Source organism: Ursus maritimus, unplaced genomic scaffold (genome assembly GCF_017311325.1).
Source record: "Ursus maritimus isolate PB19 unplaced genomic scaffold, ASM1731132v1 scaffold_7, whole genome shotgun sequence".
Taxonomy (NCBI): Eukaryota; Metazoa; Chordata; class Mammalia; order Carnivora; family Ursidae; genus Ursus; species Ursus maritimus.
Genome location: NW_024426885.1, coordinates 58,728,186 through 58,742,865, shown reverse-complemented (window position 1 = coordinate 58,742,865; position 14,680 = coordinate 58,728,186). Strand labels below are relative to the sequence as shown.

The window sequence follows — 14,680 nt, the reverse complement described above, 5'->3', positions numbered from 1 at the left end:
CCTCTCTGGATCTTTTCTGCTCTTGAGAGATATAACTATGTAGGAGATGGTTTCCTTAGGGATAAAATTCATTGATTTAGTTGATGGGACAATAAGTAAATTAAGGAGAGCCTTAAGATATAAGATTAATTTAGAGAATTCGATGATATTTCTATGTACCGGCAACAAAAATGGAAATAAAATACAATTATTTAAAAATAAAGAAAATATTTAACATTACTTACGAGCAAATTTAATGAAAAGTATTCGATAGCCTTATTCTAAGAAATACAAAATATTACTGAAAGAATTTGAAGAAGATCCAAATAAAATAGAAATATGTAGGATGTTCATTGATTAGAAGACTCAAGGTATTTGAGACATGCATTCTCCTCAGTAAGGATACGAAGAAAGTGCTATCAAAATCCCAGCAGCTTTGTAAAGACGTGCGTGCGCACGCGTGTATTTGTGTGCACACACTTGTACACAGCTGAAAATTCACATGGTAAGTAAAAAATGTATTTGGAAATGCAAAGGACACAAAATAGTGAAGAGCAAAGATGGAGAAATTAAACTACCTGGTTTAATTAAAGTAATTAAAATATGTGATCAAAAGAACAGACTGTAGGGTCAAGAAATAGACCCACACGTACAGTCGTTTAATCTTCAACAAGGGCACAAATGTACTTAAATTTTTTTTTTATTTTTTTAAAGATTTATTTATTTATTTGACAGAGAAAGGGAGAGAGAGCACAAGCAGAGGGAGCTGGAGAGGGAGAAGCAGGGAGTCCGATGCAGGGCTCGATCTCCAGACCCTGAGATCATGACCCAAGCCGAAGGCAGATGCCCAACCCACTGAGCCACCAAGGTATCCCTAATTAAGTGTTTAATGTTTAGTATTTTCAATAAATGATGCTGAAAAACTGGATGTATATCTATGGAAAGAAACTAATCTTGATTTCCGCCTAACAGCACACTCAAGAAACCAAACACCAAAAAAGAAAATGAAACAAAACAAAAAACTTGGAATAAACTGTAGACATAAAGAAAAGTAAATTACATTGAAATTTAAATCTATTCCTCAAAAAACACTATAAAGAAGAGAAAGAGTAAGCCACAGACTGGGAAAATACATTCATAGTTCATATATCAAACAAAAGAGTTTTAAATATAATGTATAAATAACTCTAATAATTCAAAAATAAAATCAACAAGTTTTCAGATGTGTGAAAAAGACTTGAAAAGACATTTCCAAAACGATTTATGAATATCCAATAAACTCTTAGATGTAAGTTTAACATCATTTGTAATCAGAGAAGTGCAAATTTAAAACACTTTGATAAGTCACTAGAAACTCACTGGATTGGCTAAATTTAAAAAGATTGACCATACCAACTCTTGGTGAGGCTGTGGAACAAATGAGACTCTCAGGCATTGCTGCTCAGACTGCGATATGGTACAAACACTTTGGAAATGAAGTTTGGCAGGTTGTGCAAAGTTAGAACTCTTATCATGTCAGCTACCAATTCCACTTCTGGTATTTTCCCAAGAGAGAGAAAATATTTTTTCACACAAATATTTTAGAGGAATTTCACTGAAGCTTTACTTAACAACAACCATTAGCTGGGAATAGAAATGTTCATCATCAGCAATATATTGAAAGAATGCCAGATATTCTCACCATTGTTGCATACCCAAAACATCACTCTAGATAGAATGTGGTCAGGTGGTTGCCTGCAGGGAAGGATGGTTGAGATTGAATGTAAAGTGGTGCAGTGCAGCTTTCTGGAATGATGGAATGGTTATAAATATCAAGTGGAGTCGTGGTTAAAGATTTACATTTGTCAAAACTCATCGGATTACATACTTAAAATAGTGTGCAATTTTTTAAAAAATCATGTGTCATTTGTTAAATATAAATTATATCCATACAAATGTTAGAGAAAATGTAGATTAAATGTTATATAACTTTGACATAAGGAAAATTTTATAACTATGACTTAAAATTCAAATAAAAAAAAAAGAATTGGTAATTTGCACTCCACGAAACTGTAAAAAAGAAAGCACTGCTTGCAGGGGCGCCTGGGTGGTGCAGTCAGTTAAGCCTCTAAGTCTTGGTTTTGGCTTAGGTCATGATCTGAGAGGGTCATGAGATTGAACCTCAGGTTGGCTGTTCTCAGTGCCGAGTCTGCTTGGGTTTCTCTCTCCCTCTCCCTCAGCCCTTCCCCCATCCTCAAATAAATAAATAAACGTTTAAAAAAAAAAAAGAAAGAAAGAAAGCATTGCAGACAGGAGCATCATGAGCAAAGTAAATAAGAACCAGAGAAAAATAATTATTTTTAATGGTTAATCTCTTTCTATCCATTCATCGCTTCCTGTCATCCACTTATAAATACAAATTTTATATAGATGTAATCACAAATAAATATGTGAAATGGCTCTTGATCACAAAGAAAATTCTCAACTTTACTTATAAAGAAAATAATTTCAACTTAAACTATGCAGAGATATAACTTCTCATCTATCACATTGTCAGGAGTCCCAAAATTTGAAAACATATTTATGTTGCTATGGAGAATAGACACTCTAACAGATTGCTGTGAGAAGTGCAAAATCACACAACACCTATGGAAGTGAATTTGGGAATACCTGATAAAATTACCTATACATTTAAGCTTTGATACAGTGATCTCACAAACAGGAAAATTTTCCCGTAGGTATACTCACAAAAATATGGAAAGACTTTGCCAAAGGCTCTCCATCGCAGTTTTTCTATGCTAGAAAAAGACCAAAAGTAGCCTAAATGTTCACCAATAAGGAACGGTATGAATACAGTGCTATCCAAATTCTATGGAGTAGTCTCCAAGATATAATGTAAGATTACTATATATATATAGAGAGAGAAAAATTCTTTATTATGTGTTACTATTGCTAATGTAAGATTACTATATATAGAGAGAGAGAGAAAAATTCTTTATTATGTGTTACTATTGCTTATATTTTAAAATATAAGGAATAATACAATTTTTAACTATTTACTTGCATAAAAAAGTAAAAAATAGGGAGTAGAAGCCAGAGAGCCTATAATTCTCTGGCTTCTACTAATATACCTTAATTTGTGAATTTGACTTTATAACTTGTAAATATATGTATGTATGGATAGATAGATAAAACTATATAGAATATTTGTGACTTCAAAGTCAAATACAGGGGCACCTGGGTGGCTCAGTCAGTTAAGCATCTGCCTTTGGCTCAGGTCACGATCCCAGGGTCCTGGGATCAAGTCCCACCTCAGGCTCCTTGCTCAGTAGAGCCTGCTTCTCCCTCTACTTCTGCCCCCCCCCCACCCCCCAGCTCTTGCTCTCTCTCTCTCTCTTTTTTTTAAAGATTTTATTTATTTGTCAGAGAGAGAGAAAAAGAGCACAAGCGGTGGGAGCAGCAGGCAGAGGGAGAAGAAGGTCCTCGCTGAGCAAGGTGCCTGATGTGGGAATCCATCCCAGAACCCTGGGATCATGACCTGAGCCCAAGGCAGATGCTTAACTGACTGAGCCACCCAGGAGTCCCTCTTGCTCTCTTGCTCTATGTCAAATAAATAAATGAAGTATTAAAAATTTTTAAAAAACAATGTAGACTCCATAGTCTACATTGTTTTAAAATTAAAACCAAAATAAACTAAAGTAATTATTCTGTGTATCAAAATGGTAGATAGCCCAAGAAAAAAAATTTCAAATAATTTTAAATTATAGTAATTTGTACACTTCTTACTAGGAGCTATTATAGGAACAAATAACTGAAAAAAGTATGATTTTTCTTTCTTAAACGTTTACTTGGTTCTTTTAAATCCTTTGCACCTCCAAATAAGTGTTTTTAATTATCACACTTGCACACATGCACATACACAAAGACACACTACTGCTGAGATTTTGATGGTATTTCATTTTGTCTTTATCTTTTGGTATATTAATGTCTTCTTACATAAATAAATTTTATCTTTCATTATATTAATGTCTTCTTACATAAGTAAATTTAAAATATTCAAATTATTTTAAAACCATAAATTGTTTCAGTAATATTCATCATAAATTTAGTAATTCAATGCACAGTTATCATCGTTAGAGAAAATAGATGCAAACTAAATCAAACATATTAAATATAAAACCCTATACTCCTAAATTTAATCTGGAGATATAAATATGAATTTAGGGTATATTTTCTCTAAAACAAACACACAAATATGTACAATAGTAACAAAAAACACCCATAAACTAGACTTAAACTATGGATCTCTGGAAAAATGGTTAATTCCCAGAATGGGGGAAACATGCAAGATAAGGCTGGAATATGGTGAATCAGAATGCAAGATAGCTATCAAAATCTACTGAGGTTATTTCAAAAGGACCCAGGAAAAAAGGTAATGAGACTACTACTGACCAAAAATAGGACTATTTGGGAAACAATGAAAATAATAGTCTCAGACTGAATCATATCAAATACATTTAAATTTATATTTAACTATTTATATATAAACTATTTATAATAGTTTGCAGACAAAAAAAACCTCATTTGTTACTTTCCTGAAAAATAGTAATTACTGGAGGAAAAGTCAATTTTTTACCCTATCTGTGTTATCTGAACTCTTGCCTCAGGATATTCAAATAGTTAAGGGAGAAATTATTTCTTTTACAGAGAAATTTCATATAATAAGTTGAGAAAAATGATTGAATTAATACATCATGATTTTGCACAACCTAGCAAAATAATGTAATGACAACAACATGGTTTCTTTTTTAATTCATTTTTAATTTTTTTAATTTAAATTCAATTAATTAGCATAAAGTGTATTAGTTTCGGAGGTTGCGTTCAGTGATTCATCAGTTGCATATAACACCCAGTGCTCATTACATCACATGCCTTCCCTAATGCCCATCTCCCAGTTACCCCATCCCCCCTCCCAACATGGTTTCTTTAATGACAACAAAAGAGATACATGGAAATCAAAAAGGTAGGGAATAAAAATGAGATTAAAAAATACTTACATAAAATGATAAGATCGTGTTTGGATCCTGATTCAAACAATCCACTTTTGAGACAGCCAGAGAAACTTGAATCTTCATGGACTGCTGGGGTTAGCAATGATTGTTTAGTTTTTTTTAAACATATGATTATGGTATCATTTTTATGTTGTTAAAGTCTAATCTTTTAGAGATAGTATTGAACTATTCACAGTTGGAATGAAATGGAAGCCTAAGCTCTACTCAAACATATTATCTTGCCAGGGAGGAGAAGGAATGGTTGAAGTATAGATGAGGCATCACTGGCCATGGGATAATAAGTATTGAAACTGGATGATGTGTCCATGGAGCTGAAGGACCCTACTGTATTCCCTATTTGTATGTGTTTGAAATTTCCCAAAATATTTCTTTTTTAAAAATTTATTCATTCATTTATTTATTTGAGAGAGAATGAGCGCACGTGTGGGGGGGTTGAGGAAGAGGGACAAGCAGACTCCGCACTGAATGAGGAACCTGAGATGGGGCTTGATCTCACATCCCTGAAATCATGACCTGAGCCAAAACCAAGAGTTGGATGCTCAATTGACTGAGCCACCCAGATGCCCCTTCCCAAAATATTTCTTAAAGTATTCTCTCTCCTTTAAGATAGAATAGTCTTCTCCCTAGTGCCAAACTCTACAGATAGGCATGTAGCTCAAATGTTCTAGTTTTCTATGATAACATAAAATTTGCTTCATAATTATTGATTTTCTACAATTCAATTTCAATGTTATTTATCTTTCTGGCTGTATTCCAGTGTTTACAAGAATGTAGTGTACTAGAAAGAACAAGCACTTTGGATTCAGACAGATCTGGGTATGAATCATGGCTTTAACTTTCTAGCTATGTGATTGATTTTGCAGAGTTTACTCCATGCCTGAGCCTCTGTGTGCCATCTGTGTAACAACCATACAATAAATGAAATGTTGTATGTAGTTTAGCAAGCTTTCCTAACCTAAATTCACCTTTGGTTTCAGAAAAATCTGAGAACATATGCGTCTTAGTCAGTTTGAGCTGCTGTTATCAAAATACCATAGACTGGTTGGCTTAAACAATATACAATTTTTTCTCACACTTCCAGAGCCTGTGAAGTTTTACATACAGATGCCATAGATTCGATTCTTGGTGAAAGCCCTCTTCCCAGGCAGTGGACTGCTGATGGCCACCTTCTCCTGTATCCTCACGTGGTGGAAAAAGGAAACTCTGATATTTTTTCTTCCTCTTTTTATAAAGGGCTCCCCCTTCATGACCTCACCTAAACCTAATCACTTTCCAAAGGCCCCACATCCTATACCATCACACTGGAGATTGGGGTTCAACATAGGAATATTGGAGGGACACAACAGCTCGGTACATAAAAGTATGGAAAATGGAGTAGTAGTACATTCAGTAGTAATTTCCTTGCAGTGAAGGATTTGGAGCCTCTGATGAAAGAACATGTTCTTTGGGGAGAAATAATCAGACATGCCAATAAGGCCAATTAGGGTGACTGGTTACTGAAGAAGATGGAATTTGTGATTCTGAGAATAGTGGCAGTATATTGAGAAGTCTACACTTCCACCATCCATTGGACAAATGTTTAAGTAATAGCATGATCACAGAAAGAGCGATTTAACTGGAAATACTCTCTGATCATGGAGCACAGGAGGTACTCTTTTGAGACTTCCTCTATAAAACTGTAACATGAAATGAACAGAGAGGACATTTTTTCCACTTTGAAACAAGGTAGCTGGCAGTCAGATACCTTGAGGATATTGATGCAATTATAAAGAGTGATGGTAAAAAGGGGTTGCTAAATTGATCTCATGGTTTGGTCATTTATTTCACTAACAATTAGATATTTTGTACCTATTATGTATCCATTATATTTGTAGGCACAGTGGTGATTTTGGCAGGGTAGAAATATGAAGACAAATCGGACTTCAACCTGCAGAAGCTTACTATCTTATTTGCTATTTTAATATATTATATCACACTTGAGAAATATTTTTTTTAATGACAAGAACAAACAAGGATAATATTTTACTGAAGGTACTAGCTAAACAATTAAGAGACAACAATATAATGTCTACATTTTTAAAAGTTGAGATAAAATTATCATTAGTTTTCAATGATATGATTGTGTGCCTAAAATTCTAAATATAATTATATGTAAAAATAGCAGAACAAAAAATAAGATAATTTTGTGTAGTGGCTAGGTATAAAGTTAATATGCTGAAAATAATAGCCTTCATGATTAGAAATAATAATCAGGAGTTATGATGGATGGAAAACAAGACAACTTACAGTACTTAGGAGTCAACTTAAAAAGAAAAGTAGAGGGGCACCTGGGTGGCTCAGTCGGTTAAGTGTCTGCCTTCGGTTCAGGTCTGATCGCAGGGTCCTGGGATCGAGCCCCACATCAAGCCCCGCATTGGGCTCCTTGCTCAGTGAGGAGCCTGCTTCTCCCTCTGCCTATGCCTGCGTGTCTCTCTCCCTCTGTCTCTCGTGAATAAATAAATTCTAAAAAATCTTTTTTAAAGAAAAGAAGAAAAGCAGAGCATCTATATGAAGAAGACTATAAAATAGTAATAAAGGGTAAGAAAAAATCATCGTAGAAATGGAAGAGTTTAGAGAGGGAGATAAAGCTCCATGCCTGTGGTCATACATATGATTATTGTATTACTCTAGAGAAACAGAAACAATAGAATGTGTGCCTAAACAGGAGATTTATTTTAAGGAATTGGATCATGTGATTATACAGGTTGATGAGTACAAAATATGCATTATGAGCTGGCAGCCTAGAGATCAGGAGAACAAGTGGAGCAGATGAAGTCAATCGGCCCTTTTCTAAAGAATTCCCTCACGCTTGGGAGGTTGACCTTTTTGTTCCATGCAAGAGTTCAACTGATCGATGAGGCCCACCCATGCTAGGAGAACAATCTGCTTAACCCAAAGTTCACCAATTTAAACATTAATGTCATCCAAAAAACACCTACTAAGTTGACAAATAAAATTAACTATCATAACTATTTTCTCATTTTTTGAGTAGTTTTCTTTTCTCCAGCATTGTTGAAATATATTTGACATATAATATTGTGTAAATTTAAGGTGTATCATGTGTTGAATTGATGCACTTAAATATTTTGAAATGATTGCAACTGTAGCATTAGCTGACACTTTGTATCACCTACAGAATAACCTTTTTTTTTTTATGGTGCGATATTTAAGATTTACTCTCATTGCAACTTTCAAGTATATGATACAGTATTATTAACTATAGTCACCATACTGTGCATTAGATGCCTAAAATTTTTCTATAACTAAAAGCTTTACCCTTTGACCAACGTCACTCCATTTCCCCCACCCCCAGTCCTGACAACTACCATTCTACTCTCTGTTTCTAGGAGTTTGGTTTTATTATTTTTTTATTCTTAAAAACATTTGTTTACGAATATGACTTAATAACAACTTTCAATACATCTTGTTTAATAATTGTAATAGTAGTTCTTTCAAAAGATGGGAACAAGAATGTTATGCTATAGTCTCTTGAAAAGTATGATGAAAGCCGAAGTCAAAAGTCAGAAGAAAGTATGATGAAAGTAAGAGTCTCATAGGAAAGTTCTTTATAAGGGAAGTGGTTTTCACTGTCATGTCCTTTCAGGTATCCCTACCTAAAATGAAGATGAGCTGGTGGTGGTAAAGCAGCTATTACACAATGTAACCATGAGGGGACAAGACAGAGAATAGAAACCACAGTCCCAGGACAACCGAGCAGAAGTGTTGACAGTCCCATGTCACTGACCACATTCTCCAGTCACCATATCAGCCCCAGATTAAATACTTTTCAGTTTTTGTTACATGAGAAAAATTTAAATCAATTTAGATAAGATCGTTAGATTTTCTGTTACCTGCAGACAGGTTTATTTCTAATATAGAAAGAATGTATCATCTTGTTTTATTTATTTAGTTAGTTAGTTAGCCCAATTGTCATCAATTATCCCTTCTGCTTCCTCATCCTGGTTGTCCCTTCAGATGCTTCCTTTCACTCCAAGCCATGGGTCAAGTCCCTCTGGGAAATAAGGGAATGACTTCAGAGTTTGTCCCCCTGCATGTTTAAGGCAAACCTAGACTTATTTCAATAGTATCCTTCTGAGAAAAGATTTGTAAATTCATATAAACATTTTTACAGTTTATAACAGAAATATTCCACTAGCTCTTTTATAGAGTCTGAAATGATGTCTGTTGTTCTCATCTGTTCTTCTGTTAAAATTTTCTCCTGGCTATAACTCAGCTAAACCAAGATAGCATAGCTATTTTTAGGTGGAATTGCTTTTATGTGATTTTTTTTTCTTTATACAATGAATACATGTCCAAAGAAACTAATTTTTAAGAAGCTTCACAGGTTTTTCTCTTAGCTTATGAATAGATGGCAGCCATTCAGAGAATGAGAGAAAATAAGTATTGCACATTTCCCAACAAAAGAAATCATGATAAAAAATTAGTTATGAGTAGAAACATTGTCTCTTGCCTGTTAATTATCTATGTTCAAATCCAGTTAAAAATACCTTGCCCACTTTATTTTTTATTCCTTATTTTTTATCCAGAGAATAATTAATGTTCTAATATGCCATAAAGAAAGACTGCTGCCCTATATTTTTTTGAAGGAATGAAAGCTGAAGACAGGATGTGAACATGATTTGTTTACCTTGGTTCGAGGTAAAATTGCTTGAATTTTTCCAGCTGCATTGCTGCAGTAATTTAAAAGCCTGAGCACGTCTCTCGGTATCATTAAAACAAAACTGGAATTAATACACAGCCCACTCGATCCATACCATAAAGCAGTCAAGGAAATGCTGATGGTGGTTGGGCTATTGATAGTTGGTTAGGTTTTATAAACTAATGGAGTATATATCAACAATAATGTTGATAATGAATTGATGATGTTAAGCTTAAACAAAGAAAAGGGCTTGGCTAAAAGATTTGCTACTTGAGAAATCATCGGTTCTTTTATTTCATGCCTAAAATGTAGATGTGGGTGGGGCAAATAGTACCCATGAGAGGAGATATTGTCACATCAGTAACCTCAGATGTGAAATATGTCAGCCAGATAGAATACTTGGGTTCTACAAAAAACACTGTTAGAACGTACCATTTTCTAGAGGGGATGTGTTTATTTTAAGTTCTCTGCACTACACACAGAGTTCCATTTCTGCAAAACTGTCTCTGTTTTGACTTTTGTAAGGAACTTAGTATTGTTTTTGTACCAGTCCTTTAGGAGGTGTGTGTGTGTGTGTGTGTGTGTGTGTGTGTGTGTATACAACGTAGCAATTTCAATTCTAGGTCGAAACCTATAGATACTCTGGCACAGGTGCACAGAAGACATGCACAAGAATGTTCATGACAGCATTTTTTCTAATACCTAGAAAAGTGGAAACAACCTAAATGTTATCAATATTAGATTGAGTAAATGAATATTCAAACATCATTCTGTGAATCGTATGCACAGTGAAAATGAATCAGCCAGCCATATGTGTCAGCTGTGATGAATCCTAAAAGTGTAATATTAAGAAAAGGAAAAGAAAACAAGTCGAAGTTTGAAACCCTATGATATGTTCACAAATACTTAAAGTTCAAAAGCAGACAGTACTACACAATATAACTCAAAAGAGTGCTCAACATAAATTTAAGGAGAGCAGTTGCTTCTGGGAGCAATTCTAAGGGGTATGATGAAAGATGGGTAGAAAAAGTTTTCCAAAGTAAAGTAAATATTCGATTTCTTAACTTGTTTGGTAGAAACAGACATGTTCCTTATGTATAAAAGGAAAATTATGTATAAAATGTAAAACGCTGTTATCGGCTCTCTTTTCTTGAGCATTAACTCATGATATCATGAAATAAATTTTCACCAAGTGCCATATATTACTATTGTCCTGTTTTATGTAACGGCAAACTTAGGCACGTATTAACCTGGCCAAAGTCACAGGGAGTGAATTACCCAAGGTAACACAGCTGGCACATTTCAGAACTGAGGTCCAGACCTTGGTACTTTGAGGTCAAAGCAAACGCTCTTAATGCCACGATTATAGACCCTCTGCATTGCCTTTCTAAGCACATACATGATTTTAATGTGGCTGCAATCATATTATATCCTGCGTTTTATGTAACATTGCGTTCAGGGAAGTAGTCTGCGTCATTATTACCTTTTGAAAATATACATATTAATGGTTACATAATATTTTACTCTGTCTTGCCATACTTTATTTAAACAACTCAATCATTTATTTCCAATGTCTCAACATACTATTGTTTCAGAGACATCCTTGAATATACCCTTAATTTTTGTAAAGTAATCTGTAGAAATGTGATCAGAGTAAAAAATAGAAACATAACTTCAAAATATTCTAATTGCTCTCCAAAGAGTCTGTACCAACGATATTCTTTTTTTTTTTTTTTTTTTAAGATTTTACTATTTATTCGACAGAGACAGAGACAGCCAACGAGAGAGGGAACACAAGCAGGGGGAGTGGGAGAGGAAGAAGCAGGCTCATAGCAAAGGAGCCTGACGTGGGGCTCGATCCCATAACGCCGGGATCACGCCCTGAGCTGAAGGCAGATGCTTAACCGCTGTGCCACCCAGGCGCCCTGTACCAACGATATTCTTACTAGCTGTTTATGAGAGAATAAGCATTTTGAAAATTTGACATATCATAATCATATAATATTATTGTTTTTATCTGTATACATCTAATAAACAATGATTTTGGATTTTTATTTTCTTACTAATAAATGGTTCTCCTTTGATATCTTTGACTTTTTTCTATAGATATGCTAACATGTGTGTTAGTGTTTGGTAAGGTAATTTTCTATAAATAAGATAACTAATTCTTTGTCATGTCTAAGTGTTTTGCTATTATACATATAACATTTAATTTTATTTCTGACCTAAAGTGTGTTTACATTCTTTAAAAATCTATGTGGCTTTAAAAGATTTTTAACCTGTTAGGAAACACTTTCCTCCACAAAATTCTATATATAAATACTTTTTTTCTTTTCTTTCTATTTTTTTTAAATTATAAGTCCAGATATAAGATAAGAATGTCATTTTTTCTATATTATTTCTTCAACTTTCAGCAATGTTTGACTATTATTCTATTTAATTAATTTGGGTATTTTAAAATTTATGCATATATATTTTATATACAATAGTCAATTTCTGGGCTGTCATTCTTTTCCACAATTTTCTCTATCAGTTCCTGTCCCATTCATTTCTAAATCATCAACTCATCAATCAATATTTGTATCACTACTATATTGTTATTTAACATATTGGTAAGGCAAATCATAATTCTTCTTGTAGAAGATTCTAGATTTCGAGACTATTCACCACTACAAATTTAGTAGCATCATCAGTTTCTTGGACCATTGCCATGACATCCTCATTGGTCTATTCCTTTCCTCACTACCCACCATTGCTGATTCTCCACATAGCAGTCAGAGCGATCCTTGAATAAGTCAGTCACATTTCTCAGTTTAAATATTCTAGCAGCTTTTACCTCATTTTAAAATTTAATCTATTCATGGATTACACATCTTCATGGGACCTGGCCACCCCATTCTGGCCCCGTTTTTGGATCTAATTCTCCATTTCTCTCAGTTTACTCTAGTCACTCCGACCTTCTTTGTATTCTAGTGACAAACTAAGTATACGTCTTTCCATACAAAATGCAGTTGAAATTTCATATGATTTTCAGTGCTTCCATGTTTATGTCACATAGCAATTTGAAGGAGAATAAACCAGTCACACTCTTTCAGTACATTTTAATCAGAAAATACTTCACAAAATTTATAGATCTTAAAATGATGTTGGCATTAATTAAAAATAATACTACTGTTCTTTTTCCAGCTTCTAAATGCAAATAAATGTGAAACAAATTCGTAAACACATAGATAAAAACTGAAGCCTCTGTATCAAAAACTCATCACAAAAATGCTATGGGATGGGGGAATGACTGCATGCCCATTTGATAATCAGGGGCAGGAGAAGCTCAGAAACGCGCCTCTAGCAGAAAAGTTTTGGAGAAATTAGCTACATCACACTCTTCACCCTCAATTTTGTTATGGTAAAACCTATAACAACAATACATACAATAGTCCTATCCTAACCATGGACGGCATTATGTGGATTAAAGAGAAATCATTAACTAGTCCAAACACTTAGAACTTCAGTTTTCTTATTAATTTTCAAAACAACTTAAGGATACAGGAAGAGGAAATTATTACCGGGCTTTGTTCATAGATGAAAAGTGTAACAAATAAATTTTCTATGCATCAAGGATCTTTATTGAGCATAGATTTTCCTAAGCAAAACTTCAGCTTTTAAGAAACATTCTCTATTTTTTTAAATTTTGATTAACTGAATTTCATTTGTAATCCAAGCCTTTATTCTAACAGAAGTAAGTAATTCAATCTAAGTTAATTGAGTTATTTTATGTGTATCCAAGGATCCATCCTCACAACATTCCCTTTCCTAGGGATCAAATATACTTTCCTGGTAGGAGTGGATTACAAAGAGGGCATTTATCATCAGTATCCATGTGGACATCGTCCGGGCACCCACATTCCCACCAGTTCTCAATTCATGCTGATCAGTCAGATCAAAGCTGTAATCGTCAGCTTTACTACATGGTCACTTTAGATCTTGCATTTTTTCAGTCGTTTTGATGGCCCATTAGAGGACTTGAGAAGTCATACGTAACATCAAAAGGAAATAAAGTCATACGTAACATCAAAGGGAAATACTTAGCATTTCTGGTGCTCGCGCCCCAGACGGACTTGCAACTGGAGCAGCTGGAGGCGAACCATGGCCAACAGTGAAGGAACGCACTTTCACTGTCATCAAGCCTGATGGGGTCCAGCACAGCCTCGTGGGAGAGATCATCAAGCATTTTCAGCAAAAGGTATTTCATGTTATAGCTATGAAATTAGTTCAGGCTTCTGAGGACCTTCTCAAGGAACACTACATTGACCTGAAAGACTTTATTCTTTGCTGGCCTGGTGAGGTACATGCAATCAGGACCTATGGTTGCCATAGTCGGGGCGGTGGTCGGGGGGGGAGCTGAATATGGTGAAGACAGGCCAAGTGATGCCCAGGGACCCCAACCCTGCAGACTCTAAGCCTGGACCATCCTTGGGGACCTTTGCATTCAAGTTGGCAGGAACATTATCCATGGCAGAGATTCCGTGGAGTGCAGAGGAGATTGGCTTGTGGTTCAGCCTGAGGAGCTGGTGAATTACTTAGAGCTGTGCTCAGAATTAGAGCTATGAGTGACAAGAGAGCAGACTAAAGCACTTTGCCCGCTACATTCCCTTTCCTTCCCATGGGCAGGAGCCCAGGCTCTAGCAAATCCAGTTATTTTTGAGAACTTTCTTATAATCTGGAGAGGAACTCTTGGAGCTGGGAGTACTCCCTGTACAGTATTATGTGCTACCATCAGATTAAAATGTTTCATCCCAACATAAAAAAAAAAAAAGCTAATACTTGATAAATTTGTTTTTTTGAATTTTTACAAAATATGTTCCATCAGTTGGACCAACTAATCCTTCTGTCTGGAAGGAAATAAATAAAAGGCAAGAAAAATTATTGAGAATGAAAAAGAAATGCATCAATG

At 34.8% G+C, this 14,680-nt stretch overlaps 1 pseudogene; it reads left to right on the top strand.

Annotated features, from left to right (window-relative positions):
• The first annotated feature begins 11,845 nt into the window (after positions 1-11,845).
• On the top strand, positions 11,846-14,328 carry LOC103668000 (annotated as a pseudogene).
• Positions 14,329-14,680: the final 352 nt, after the last annotated feature.